This window comes from Rissa tridactyla, chromosome 3 (genome assembly GCF_028500815.1).
Source record: "Rissa tridactyla isolate bRisTri1 chromosome 3, bRisTri1.patW.cur.20221130, whole genome shotgun sequence".
In the NCBI taxonomy this organism is placed as follows: Eukaryota; Metazoa; Chordata; class Aves; order Charadriiformes; family Laridae; genus Rissa; species Rissa tridactyla.
This window is the reverse complement of record NC_071468.1, coordinates 116,231,270-116,246,138: the sequence shown is the minus strand read 5'-3', so window position 1 is coordinate 116,246,138 and position 14,869 is coordinate 116,231,270.

The window sequence follows — 14,869 nt, the reverse complement described above, 5'->3', positions numbered from 1 at the left end:
CACTAGTTAGCAATGAAGGAGCGTGCGGAGACATCTTTAACACCCTTCAATTGACCACAGGGGTTTTCTAGATCCAGCTAGGGCTTGACACCTCTGCCAGGAGCCCTGCTGCTTTGGCACCGCCTCTGCTGTCAGTGCGGAGGTGTCGCCCCCATCCCCACCACCGCAGCCTGGCCAAGGATCCTGGGGCCAAGGCTGTTCCCCAGTTTTCCACCACACCTCACCGTGTGACCCATGGTGGAGGACTTTGGGGGTGGATACGGGGGCAGTCTGGTGGCCTCGCTTCATCCCCGCTGCTGCCTCCCTCCTCATTTTTCTGTTTTATTAAATTAAAAATAAGAATGGTGGTCTTAAGCAGACACCTAGAGAAGAGCAAAAGCTAGATGAGTGTATACAATGCTTCTCCAAGTACTTTCCCAGCCCTCAGCTACTCCAAAATCAGGGATTTTCTGAGCCTGTTCAGCAAAGCTCTTTTTCAAGCCTCTCCATGAAGCCCTGAAACCTCCCTGAATCCACAGTGCCTTTTGGCCAGGGGTACCACATGTCTGTTGTCCAGAAATTGCCTCTTTTTACTTGTTTTGAACCTGGCTCCTCTGTATTAGGTGCCGTGCTTGCACTCAGAGACACAGCCAGTGATCCACCTCTGCCTGCCCCATAAGCTGTGCATGGCTTTGCAAACCTCCGGTAGATCCCTCTCCATACTGAAGAATTAGGAGCTCTTCGAGTCCCTGTGTCTCAGGGCAGCCTGGGGACCACGTCGTCCTCTGGAGAGCCATGTTGGACCTCCCCTAGCAGAGCTGCTTGCAACAGGAGTGTGTGTCTGCGATTTCATCGCTAAGTCAGAACAGGCTGAAATGCAGCAGCCCGGCACATCAGCACATCAAACTAGCTCAAAATGATGAAATCCTCCTGTTTCCCAATCCAGACAGGCCAGGCGCAACCGCCTGGAGGTTCCTCACACAAATATGCAGACACCTGGGAAACCAAATGACATCATAGAATCATAGAATCATTTTGGTTGGAAATCACAGAATCACAGAATGGTTCGGGTTGGAAGGGACCTTAAAAGATCATCCAGTTCCAGCCCCCCTGCCATGGGCAGGGACACCTCCCACTAGACCAGGCTGCTCAAAGCCCCATCCAGCCTGGCCTTGAACACTTCCAGGGACGGCACATCAACAACTGTCCCGGGCAATCTCTTCCAGGAACAGACCTTTAAGATCATCAAGTCTAGCTGTTAACATAGCATTGCCAAGTTAGCACTAAACCATGTCCCTCAGATGGAAGGTGGACATCTTGGTGGCGATTGGCACTTACCAACATGAATACAGTGAGCCTGAAGGTTGAAAACAAGCTGAAATTTCTTGGAGAATGTCCAGTACACTGCCTGGCAGGGGCACCAGGGCTTTACCTCTGCCCCAGCAGAAACAATCACAGAAGGCTTTCAGCTCCTGCTCCCACAGCTCTGAGTCCTCTGAGCTCTCCAAAGCTGTCATTTACCCTCCTGACCTACCTCCACCACCTCATTTTACTCTTGGTGGTTTATGGTGAACCTGCATCGCTTCAACCCCTCCTGCCAGGCTGGTGGTCTCAGCTCTGGGCACGACCACAGGTCAGTCTGCAACGTCCCTGCTCTGCAGAGGGGGATGAGCCACATTTTGTCAGAGGCCACGTTGCAGCAGACCCTCCCGAGCAGAGGCCTTCCCTCTCTACCTCTTCCCGTGTTTTATTTCTCCCCTGTGCTCCTTTGCCCCGTAGCTGCAGGCTACAATTACTAATCGTAACTAATAAAGAGGCAGAGCAGCACCAGATGAGCCCGGAGAGGTCAACCTAAAAGCAACGGTTTAAGAGCAGCCAAAAAGCGATTGTCCAAAAGCAGTCTGAAAGCAATTATTCTCCAGCCAACATTACCCCTCAGCATAAATAACACCTCCTGACCTCTCCAAGCCTTTGATTCGCTCCATTTGAGAAGCTCGACGGTTGTCATACATCTGAGCAGCCATCTGGGCCAGTCTGCACCTCTGCCAGTGCCACCTCACCTGGAGCGGGTGACCTGAATGGTGTCTGCTCTTCCATGAGCTCCTGGCAGCTTCATGTGATGGCATCTGGCAGGCTTCTAACGGTGCTCTGCAGTCTCCCTCTGATACTCTTTGGATTATTTTTGTCTTTTCCATGGGGCTCATAAATGTACAAATCACGGCTTGAAGGTTTAAAGAATCCCTTTTGGTATCCACAAAGAAGAACTTTCCCAGTTTTTTCCAAGAACGCTGTAGAAGTGGAAGGGGCCTCTCAGCAGGTAGGCGAACAAGATGCATTTAAGTAAAAAAAACCCCAAACCTTTCCATGGGACTTTATGGATGTTAAGCCTTTCCATGATTTCGAAAAAGTAGCTGAATCAATTCATACAAGAAAAAAGTCCACAGTGGGACTGCAAATGCAAATTAAAGACCAAGTCATTACCTCTGGCATGCGTGCCGTGGGCCAGAAGGGCTGGGAGACCGCTGTGGGGCTGGCTGCGTGTTTGCCCTGGTCCAATGGGTCCCGGACCAGGCAGGGACAGTGGCAGTGAGGGGATGCTGCACTGTAAGGATGTCTGATCCCATCTGGCTGTGTGCGCCATCCTTACGCTCTCTTGTAGTGTGCCAGTATAGCTGCGGGGGCAAAAACTTCAGCGGATTTTAACATGATAAAGAAGACATTTGTAAGGGAAATTACATAATGTGGTGACTACAACGCCGCGTCCTGGCTTTGCTCATCTTTTAGGCTCCTTCCAGCCCCTTTCTTCTCACTTCAGCCGGAGCCCTTGCCTTTTTCCAAGTGTCGGATTTGAAGGCGTGATCCATGTCATATCAAATAAAAGCTGAAATCCCTTGTTTTTCCAGGAGCGGGGCCAAAAGTGAAACTCCTGCGTTTTGTCTGGATTCAGCCCCAGCTTCCCGCTGAGATTAGAGATACCTGAAATTTGGCCCACGCTTGTCCACGCGGTTTACAAGTCTCAGGAGCCTTCAGGCAAGTGGGGAGGCAACGGCTGATTTTTGACGAAAGCCTATGCTAGGGAAAAACCTTCTGGTTTTAGGTTAAGTCCATGCAGTTATCCCTATTCTGGATGAATCATAATGAATCCTTTATCTTAATTGTGCCAAGGATTTCATCACAGAGCTCTCTGCAGAGATTATGACATAAGAAGAGGAAAAGAAAGTGGTTGCAAAATATGAGACATGCAAAAGAGACTTTTACATACACTTACGCTCTGTAACAATACCCGTCATTGTCCAGGTCCCCAGTAAATATTCAGAGAATTAATGAGAACACAATAGCTGGGTGTTGCAAAGCATTTGTGCTAATTAGTTGAGCATCCTCTACCCAAATACAAGGATGCAATGCCACATAAAGGAAGTAGCAATGAAAATTTTCCAAACGAATGCCCAAATATAGGGGTTTGGTCTATAGACAGAACCTAAGTCTGTGGTTTGATCTTCAGAAAAGATGTCAATAAGCAGTGCTGTTGGCCAGCATTTTTGAAAATGAAACCACTGTTTAAATACCTCGCTGTGGAATTAAAAGCCTATTTAAGGTCTTGCTGTTGATGCCTCACCTGGTAAACATTTGAGGAATTTGCTATAAAAATATTTTTTTTTCATGTTTTTTCTCAGTTGGGTATAAGTCAACAGGTCCTCAGAATTTTTAAAGGCAGATGTGTGTTCCTCCCTGCTGTGCAGTATATAGGAACTTCAGGTACTTTATAGAAATATTCAGAAACTATAGAGACTTGCGTGAGTTGTTGCTATTTTTTCCTAAAACGTGTTAGTTAGGTGTTAATGTTCTGATCTTGCAAATATTTATGCCAATAAATAACTGGAGTCAAAGGGGAGACATTGCTTACATGTGTAGCATTAGTTACAATCACAAAAATGCGCCGGACTGGGATTTCATCTTGTAAACGTTCACTTGCTGAAATGAAAATCATAAGAGGTCAGGATCCTATTAACAGTGTACGTTTCAGCGATATCATTTGGGATATTTTATCTCATAGGGCGCCATCGGTAATTTAATGGCTTATTATTGAAGCGGCTCTATTGCAACCAGGTGGCAGGACTATTTGTACCCTCTGCATGAAGGAGTACAGGATAACCCGTCTGACCCAGGCTCCCTCCTGTTCCACCGCCGTTGCCCAGGACCGAACTGGCATCTCGACAGCAAAAGTCTGTTCACCAGGAAATGTCAAAACACGAAATCCAATATTTTTCAGAAATATGTTGGTTTTGATCGAACCTGCTTTGACAGCTGCTTTTAACAGTCAAAAAAAAAAAAAAAAATTGGATTAAAATTTAGAGAGCCCCATTGCAGACCAGCAGAGCGGGCAAGCATTTGCCAGCTTTCAGGAGCCCTGTTTCCATTAACTGGTTTGGTTTGGGCAGAGCAGAGACGTAAGCCTTATTCTCGCGTATACGGGGCGAACAGCCTGACTGTTCGGTTTACCTGACTCTTCACTTTCCGCATTTTCTGGCTAGTCCCAAGGATCACGTGTACTCCTGACACATTAGTACATGTTGGGAGTTAAAGCAAAAAGCATCCAGTGCTGGAAGCTCTTTAGAAGGGCAGCAGCACCGCACAGCGAGTACCTCCATCCATGGGTACGGCCTCTAATCTCTTAACAGTAACCTATCTAAGGAACGAAATTATACGAAAAGCAAGCAATCAATAAAGGTGTTTTCATGTTAGGAACTCTTTGTGAAATGTTAACCTTTTTTTTTTTTTTTTTAAAGGGAATTTATCCAGCTGCCTACCAGGTTATTACAGCATCAGAGTTGCATCATTGCTAAGTACGCTACAGGAGAGCACCAATATAAAAGCATTAGAACAATGAAAAATGACCGTGAAAATTATGTGGGATGTTAAGTCTTGCCGTATGAAGCAATCTATTTCCCACTCCTTTAGGGCAGCGTGAGTACGCTCTCAGCAATCTTGCTTCATTACCTGGCAAGGCAAAGATGGCAAGGATTTTAGAAAACAGCCGGAGACGGGAGAACCCTTTTTAAACTATTTAGGGACTATTTCAGTCCCCGGTGAAAATTTGTTTTAGGTAAAGTCAACGTAAAACCAGATCAGCAGGAAATTCCTGACGGGGGCTTAGGAACAAACAAGCGCTGCACAGAGCATCCTAACTTCAAACACCTCAATGCAATAATTTGTTTTTAATCATCCATGAGATGGAAAATATGAGGAAAACGTAATAGAAATATCCAAGAATAACAGCGGTTAGTTGTTTGGAATTAAAACCAAAGGAAGTTTCCATGCTGTTGGAGGTTTCCATACCAATGGGCCTGGGGGAACTCAGGGTGCGGTAGGTTTCCATCTGCAGAGAACAGGAATACGATGCACTTGTCCTCCCCAAATCCTCCTGCAGCTCCCTGTGCCGGGATGGCTCTGCGAGAAGATGTCTTTATGGGGTGGCGTGCCTTCAAACGCCGCAGCAGATGCTCCTTGGGCTGAGCAAGCCCAGTTTGAATCATTCATCTCATCGTGATCCTTACCTGCTGCCGAAGTTTCTCCCTGTCTACGCCTGGCAGCAGGTCACCCGTACCCTGGTCGGTGCTGCCCTGCGAGCGCCGGTACCTCGCTGAGCACTCAGAGACATACTACGTCTAGAGACAGAGCAGTTAGATGTCCGCCTTGGAAAAATAGCTCTTACTTCCACGGTGATAAAAATAAAATGGCTCTCCCCGGTCAAGTTCAGGTGAGCGGTTTCTCCCCCTTTGCAGGGACTCTCTGGTCTGGAATAGGAAGGAAATAAATTTTTATCGTGGGGAAATGGAACACAGAAAATCTCCTACGCACCTGTCTGCTGCTTTTTGGTGCCTAAATACCTTTGAAAGCCCTGCCTTGAGTGCCAAAGCTATGATGGATCACACAGTATTTCCTTTTTATTATTGCACTGCATCCTTTGGGCCTCACATTAACATAATTAGGGCCATATGGCGCCAGAATCTCTGTTGGTTCAAACTGATGCAGCTCCTTTGAAGTCAAAGAGCCTGTGCCAGTTTATACCTGCTGAAGATTTGGTTTATGGTCTGGGAAATAAGAAGGAGAGGGGGGAAAAAAGGGACCCAGCCACTTCTTGTAGTTAATTAAAAATTACATAGATATATTTGCACCCTGCTTCTGCTGTCCACCGGCAGCTGTGCCTAAAGTGCCTTCATGGTTGTAATATGCTTTGCATGATCACCTCTCGCTGTCAGCTGCTGTGCCTCCCCTTGTGACTCGGAATATTTCAGTGGCTGCAGCTAAAACTGCGCGCAGTGAGTCAGAGCCAGCCAGCCACCTCCGGGTAGCAATCAAAACCATCCCGTTGCCATTCACTGGGTCATAAGGAGACCAAGAACTGCCTCTGTGCAAAGAAATTAAACTCTCGATTATTTTTTCCCCTCGCATTCGTTGTGAAATACTTGATAGCTGTAGCTAAATAAAATCTTATAAAAAATACCTGCCACGTAACACCAAAAAGATAACAAAACTTACTCTGCTTAGAAAATAAGTAATGGAAGTCCAAAGCATAAGGCCCTGGAATAAGAGGCAGGGAGCGAGGAAATATTGCGACTGGATGAAATTCCCAACTCCAGGACCAAAACTTTACACTCCTGAATCCTTCTTCAAGGCACCCAAATAAAGGAAACTTAGCTGTGTGAAATGTTTTAATGAACAAATACAACCACAGTCACTGGAAGCTCTGAGCTGTCAGTACCTGGAACGCCCCGATAACCGGCACCCGGGAAAGTAGGGTCGTGTCTTTGGGGCAACTTAAACCTGGGTTTGTGCACCCACGTTCTGCCCAGTTCCTGTAATGATGTTTCAATCCCAAACACTTCCCAACTTTGAGGTAATTCATATTCACATCTCACCAAGGATTAGGGCATTTCAAGGTAAAGAAAGGGCAGTAAATACTACAGGAGGGGCTGCCAGCCTGCTTCTCCCCTTGCAACAGCAGGGCTGTCCGTGACAGTGGCAGGAAAACATCTCATCACGACAGGGATTGCTGGCCGTTGGTGTTACCAGCTTCCACATGCGTGCTGCAACCCATAACCGGGGAAGATCTCAATTCAGCTGCTCCGTCTGGAGCAAAAGGCAAAAGCAGGCACTGCTCTCCCCCGGGTCAGACACCCCCATCCTGTCCCCCAGCCGCTGCCCCAACTCATGCCCAGCCCTCATACCCATCCTGGGAGGCAGCACCCAGGGGACCACTGCACACATGAAATGCATCCCTGGGACCCCCACAACAGCCTGGATTAGCACCAAAAGGGCTCCAATAAAGTTTCTTGTTTTGCGGTGCCGTAGCTCACATGGAGGGCAGGGTGATCTGAGGGCTCAGCTGTGGACAGCAAACACCCGAGCTACGGCTGGAGCCCAAACACGCCTTGGCCGCTTTGCAAATGCCACCCTGTATCTGTTAGCTGAGCCACTCTGTGGTCACTACCTTTTAAATAACCCCTTTTAGCAAGCAAGGCAGGCAAACTTTTGGTCTCAGAGGCTCCTCAAGAGGTGTAGCAAAAGGGGTCTGAGACTGCACTGTCTGTTTTTTCCAGCACTATCAGTTTGTCTAAGAACACGTTACCTCTCCATGCAACACATGCTCTTCCTGTACCCTTGGGTGACAACAGCCACAGCAGAGTGGCTCCTGCAGCATTAGAATCATAGAATCACGGAATGGTTCGGGTTGGAAGGGACCTTAAAGATCACCTAGTTCCAGCCCCTCTGCCATGGGCAGGGACACCTCCCACTAGACCAGGCTGCTCAAAGCCCCGTCCAGCCTGGCCTTGAACAATTCCAGGGATGGGGCATCCACAGCTTCCCTGGGCAACCCGTTCCAGTGTCTCACCACCCTCACAGTGAAAAAATTCTTCCTAACATCTAATCTAAATCTACCCTCTTCCACTTTGAAGCCATTACCCCTTGTTCTATCACTACATGCTCTTGTAAAAATTCCCTCTCCAGTTTTCCTGTAGGCCCCCTTCAGGCCTCCCTGGAGCCTTCTCTTCTCCAGGCTGAACAACCCCAGCTCTCTCAGCCTGTCCTCATAGCAGAGGTGCTCCAGCCCTCGGATCATCTTCATGGCCCCTCCGTGTTCTCAAGCACTATCACTTGACTGAGGGCGTTTATATCACAGGCAGTCAGAGACAAAGGCAACTCCCAAGAAAAGGGAGAATATCAGCTCTTCCCGTGCACCGGCAGGGAGAGAGCACCGGCACGACAAGGGACGTCGGTGCCACGGCAGAGCCCTGGCCAGCCAGGCATGGGCGTGCCGGACGCTGCCGGAGCCGGGAACGCTGTACAGAGGTTTGCGTTCAGTCTAGGTGTAACTGATTTTCTAGACCACATCTGTTCTTAATCTTCTGCTACTATGCACAGTTAAATATTTCACAGCACTTTTATCAGCCAGCTCTCAGCTGGGACTGGGAGCTGGTTATTCCAAGGAATTTCCTGCTTCTAAATTAGGTTATCAGAGGGGAGAGTGGGCTCATCTCCAACTGCAGCTTCAGCGCATGAGGACTCCTTCCATATCTCACTGTATAGAAAATTGATTTCATACGGCCATCACCCCTTTTTAGCGATGACATAAATCAGAGGTCTTTTGTAAGAAGATGTTCAGGTAGCAAACAACAACGTTATGCTTTGATCAGAGTAAAGAAGGTGGATTTAGACAATGAGACCAAAATTTGGTCTGCTACCTGTGCGAGAAAGTTACTTTCCGAAAAGAAATTTAAAGAACCTTCATCGTCTTATATCTCAACAGTGTAAATTAGAGAAAAACAGAGAAAAATTATACCATTGAGATGAGCAGATTGCAAAAGGGACTTGGCTAGTTGGGAGGACTTCTAATTAGGGGAGAAGTGTAGGTTGTCCAGGACAGCTGTTTGGAGTTACTCATATGAGATGGGGTCATTCAGTCCCCCATTCACGGGAAGAGGGGAAGCTCTGGCTCGGGCAGGTCGGTGGAATGAGGGACGGTACCTTCCTCCATCCTCTTCCTCCTTTCTGTGATGCAGAAAAAGTGGAGAATCGTGCCCCCACGGGAGTTTGGTGCACCTTGCTGAGATAAATGGCAACACGCAGAGTAATTACCAAACCGTAGTGACTGTTTTGCTGGAAAAATCAGCAATCGATTCCTTGTCTTCTGCAAATGCAGTAGTGTGGGTGAGAAGGTGGAATTCTTCGCACTTTTTGATTATCCCAGCTTGGAAAACCCTGGCTTCTGTTCAATGTTTTGGTGTTGATGCTACTGTTTTAATGTGGCTACGTAACTCACAGCAATTCAAAGCATTTCATTAAACTTGCTTTGCAGGTTATATATCGCTTTACACTTCTCAAGTGCCCTCCATTAAATCATCTTTGTACTTTTTGCAAGCATTCATTACATCCCGTGCCACTCCGGAGAGGTCGGGCAGCAGCAGTGTCGCAACCAAATCGCTGAGTGATTTGGCAGAGCAGAGAGTCAACCACTTACGGGTGCTGGAAGAGAGCAAGTAGATTGTTTGGGGGCTCAGAACTGCAAAATTCGGACCGCTTTATCCCTATCCCAGACCAGCATAGATTTGGACAGTGGAAGGTATTGAGCTTTGACCTTCAAATGCCTTTATGCATTCAGTTTTCAGAGCTGACTAGTAGAACAGGGATAACGCTGCTTAAAATGTAGGTGTTGGAGAAACTGGGAGTGAGAGTTGTTTTGCTTGACTGCAACAGGCCAAAAGGCTGGGGCTCAACCCTCCCCTCTCCTCCCCGGAGGAGTCTCAAACTTACAGCAACCCGCTGCTGTCAGACAGGAGGTGTTCTGCTGGGAGGAGGAAGAAATGAGATAGTAGCAGCTGGACGCTATAGGACACACAGATGCAGGCAAGGAGACCTGGGTTTGCCTTCCTCGTCTAGCTTTATGTTTTGCCTAATGCTGGGACAATAGAAAATGCCTCTGGCAAGGGAAAGACACGAGTTTCCATCTGCTGACGGTGAGGACAAGGTCAGACTTGGGCTGGCTTTCCCCTTGCTGAGAACACTGCTGGCTCCTCCCCAAGCTGTGGTGTTTCTGCACTCACTCAGGTGCTGAGGAAGCCGCTGATGCTGTGGTTTCTCTGGACTGTTTCCTGGCCTTTGGGACTTGTGTTAGGGCTGCAGAGAAATGACCAGGCCCTTAAGTAGACCATGGCTTGAGAGGAGGCTAACTGAGCAGGATGAGGGAAAGCAGAGGACGTGACATGAGAAGTTGTTGAAGATAACAAACAATGGGGTAAGAAGCTGACAAAAGGTAGAGACAGCATCGTGAGGGATGGCTGCATCTCACAGGTGGTTGAGGGGCGGTTGTGTGAGAAATGTCTGGACTGCACAGGTAGCTGAAGGGGGGCACTGGGGACCTGTAGGGGACCACAATCTGCAAGGCCGAGAGTGTGTAGGAAACCATAGAATCATAGAATCTTCATGGTTGGAAAGGACCTTTGAGATCATTGAGTCCAACCATACACACACAAAAAACAAAACAAAAAAAACCCACCCTACAATCTCTGCCACTAGAGCATGCCCTGAAGTGCCAATATCTGTAATCCCATATAAAGTTTTTTCTGGCTGGCAAGGGAACAGGCGTATGGAAAGGTGGAGCAACCCAAAGCATACCACCCTGTTAGTGACCGTGCCAGGCTGTCAGCATTGGCAACCATCCACCAGCTCGTAACACCCAGGTGCTGCCCAAGCCCTTCACAGACACCAATGCCGGCAGTCTGGACCTTGCCTTGTGCTGTTTGATCTTGCTCCTGCTCCCCTCTTCTGTCTTACACCAGTTAGAAGTACCCAAGTGTTTCTCAAATGCATCAGGGTACCAGCAGTGTCTACCTGCAGGTGACTGGATCCCCCAATATAAACTGTCCCTACTTATTTCTTCCTTAAGTCCAAGCATGCTGAGCTTGTCATTTCTGACTTTTTTATCATAATTTGAGCACCTTACGCCTGGGCGCAGGTCCCTGTCACCTAACTTCCAGAGCCAGGCAGAGGTGCACGAGGTTGGAGCACAGCCACCTCTGCCTCCTCAGGGAAATCGGTCAAACCCCTTTGGACCTCATATCACTGGTAGGAGTAGCATAAGGCTTAATTAATCACTGTTTGTAAAGAGCATAAAGATAATTTGAAGTGCAAGTTGATCTATTAACCTGAAGGAATAGTCTAATTAAAAGCTTGAAATTGCTATTAGGTATCTAACATTATTAGAGCGTCGGCTTTATATCAATATTTTAATGTGAGCATAGTTAAGGTTTGATTGTCTGTTCTGAAAAATATTACCATAAAGTTAATTATGGGCTAGTTAATTATCCCCGTTAATTTCATAATAGTCATATATTAAAATAAGGTTGGTTTCTCTATGTCTTCCACGCAGACATGACTCTCTGTTTCTAAGAAATGAATGCCTGAGCTGAAAACACAGGAACAGATCCATCTTTTTTTTTTTTCTTTTTTTTCAAAATCATCTTTCAAAGGCCTGTATTAAGCAAACTTCACTCCACAGCAAAGTGGTATGGACAGCGATGTTAACTCTGCATGCAGACAGATCCAGAGGTTTCTGGGGTGAGGGTTCATGTTGCAGAGCCAAAATAACAGCTACAGCTCATGAAAAGTGTCCTCCTGTTCCCCTTTGCCGTCCTATCCCCCCGTTTCCCTTGAGCTGGTGATGACACTCTGACCTCGTGGTGAACCAGCTGGTGGTGCTAACCCAGGGGAACAATAACCCCACAAAATAAGGAGTGATTTCTGGGGGACTGAATCCCTGAAGCAGGTTACTGTGGAGTCAGGAAAGCGCCAGGGCAGGAGGAGGTGGGGACACACTGTGCAGCCAAGGATGGAGAGAGCAAAGCAAATAAATACCAACTACTTCCAAAACTGGCTTACAAAAGCGAGGTTGTGCTGTCAGAAATGAGGAGTCGTCAGTGGCCACCGTGGCACACTGCAGTCAAGCAAAGAGGAAGTAATTAATGGCAACGCCAACTGGTTGTGATCAGAAACGCAGCCGATCTCTGCGCCGTGCTGCAGTATTGGTTTGCCATGGGCAGGAGCCAGGCGCACCAGCGGCTCCACCGAATCCTCCCTCGTGTCCCAGGCAGTGCTATAAGGAAGTAGATCAGTAGTCGGACAGTGTGGCACAGACAAAGCCGAGCAGGCGTCCACCTACACCACACAGGAATAGAAAATATTCATGCCAGCTCCAACCAGAGGCTCAGCTAGCCCGTAATCGTATTTCCATCAGGGACCAAAAAGGGACACATGGGGAAAAATATACAAAAAATGCAAGTGTGTGGTGATACATTCCCCATATACTCTACCAGCCCACACATGCCCATAGCTTAGGGACTCAAGCGTAGCGTAAAGAAGTATTTCATTCTGTATGTTTTGAATTTATATTGTCGTTTTGATCTCATATGACACTAAAAGCAGACAATTCTTCTCAGTTGACCCTCTTTCTTTGTGATTTTACAGACACATATTTCAAAGCCCTCAGTTGCCACCCCTGGCAGACGAGTTGAAGCACATGTAGGTCTTCCTCAGGCAGTGACCATCCTCTGTCTCTACTCATCCCTGCCACCCTTCTTGTGTGTTTCCTTTCTGAAAGGGGGAACCTGAACCCTTGCCAAATGTGAGAAAGGACAAATTTCTGCAAGGTGTGCGGTTATAAAAAAGGACACAAAAAAGAGGAAAGCCAATACTGTAAAAATATTAGGCACTAGGTACCCAGAGCAGATGCAGGTGAGAAGGCCAGGGATCCTGCGCTTGTTCTTGTTCTGTGTCAGGGTCTGCCGGTGAGCTATCCTTCAGTCTTCAATGGAAAACTTCTGGTGGCTTTTTCCTGGGTATAGGACTCTCTAAAGAAAATTATACTGTTGCTTTTGTTACTTAAATGCTTTAAAGACTTTCCATAAAGTTATGATTAGTCACTACTGACGCATCCCGTTTACAATGCTCTTAGAGCTGCACACCGTGCCCACGGTATGACCTCTAAGGGAATAGTTTAAAAAATGTTTAAGTGACTGTCCTAGTTTAAGTGACACAGGAATAATTTATCTTTCAGTAATTTTACTTTTCAGTAAGGTGTCTTCTAATGCTTGGGAAAACCGCATTTTTGCAAGACTCTAGTGTCTGAATTTGTGAAAATACTTTATAGCCAGCTACGAGATGCAGGATCCAAGGTCTCAGTGTTTTTGAGCTCACCAGGTGTGGGGACGAGGAGGAGCGAGACCTGGGCACTTGACCCCAGCTGGCCAACAGGATTATTTCATACCATGACGGTCACATTCAATATAAATTAGAAAGTTTGCTGAGGAGTTTCTCTCTTCTGCGATGGTTGTGATCCTGAGAACTCCTTGCCCCTGTGCCGGAGCCCTGAGCCCTTCCCTTCCTCCCGAAGCCGCAGTGTCCCACATTTGCTGTCCCTGCCATCAGCTTCCTGCTGATAGAGTGGGCTGAGTATAATCCTTGGATATTTTATATTGGTATTGGGATCAATATTGGTTCTTTAGTATTTTTAATGTTAATTATTTAGTCTGATTCTATTAAATCTGTTTATATTTCTGCCCTATGGTTTTCCTTGTTTTTTTCCCGATTCCCTTTCCCAGGTGGGGAGGGGTCATTGGGTGACAGAATAATTGTCTAAATGTCAATAAATTATTGTGGGTTCTTCAAACCATAACAGTGACCTACAAGTTGAAGTTCTTTTCTAGAGGTACTCCACATGCTTAAGGTCAGATGTTTTAGAGACCTAAAGGTGCAGGTAAGGTCTTACCAGAATCGGAATTTAAGGGCCACATGCACATCACATGCCTAAGCACTACAGAGATCTGCGCAGGAGCTGAAACACCCATGGAAGTGAGATTAGGCCACAGTATCTCTGTGTAGATTTTGGAAAACAGTCTCTGATTTATTTTATAAGTATTTGTGTTTTTACTTCTCCTGCAACCTCCTTAGTGTCTCCACCCCATAACAAGACGCAAGAATACATGTAATAGGGTGTTTAAGAGAGAGAAGGGGGACACATTAAGTGAAGCACTGCCAGCAAAAAAGGGAAACATCAGTACTGTTATGCAGAGACTTGATAAGACCTCATGTGGTCATCCTAAAATTAAGAAAGAAGAATTCAAACTGCAGCAAGTTCAGAGAACAGCTGGAATGGTTGGGAGAACAGGGAGTCTATTAGCCGTGGAGAAACCAAAACACCTTGGCTCCTTAACGGATCACATCAAAGACTGTGTTGTGCAGTATGTGTATGGCCCTCATACACCACCGGAGTACAGACGCAGGGTGGAAAAGACTGCTTAAGAAACAGGAAAATGTTGGTGCAACAAAATAGTCATGAATAATGTTAGGCTGGAAATTGGAAGGAAGTTTCTTCTGGAGGAGTGAGGTACTCTGAGCCTTTCCCAGAGAAGCAAACAATCCAGTCACTTTTAAGCTTAAGCGGTTTGTGAAAGGGATTATATCGTGAGGCCACAAGATTATATCACAGCAAGTCTCTGCCAGTCCTATTTGCCAATGTGCTTACATCCAGATAGGGCTGAGCCAGACAAAAACACCCTGCGTGAACGGGGAACTTGGCACAGGGACCAGACTTCGTAACGTCCTTGTAAAATTGCAATCAGAAACCCCTTTCTGGGAGCGCCACAGAAGAAAGTGAAGACATTCAATAAATACCTCTGTATTGGCAAGAAAGAGAACAGTGGGTTTCTATGGCTTCCCAGTCCATTAACAGCGCAATGGTGAACATGTTTGAGAATCAGCAGGTCCAGGTAACTTGAACTGAAGAGCCAGAAAGGAGTTAGGGGCGGGAGACTTGGCTCGCTGATGGTAAATGTTG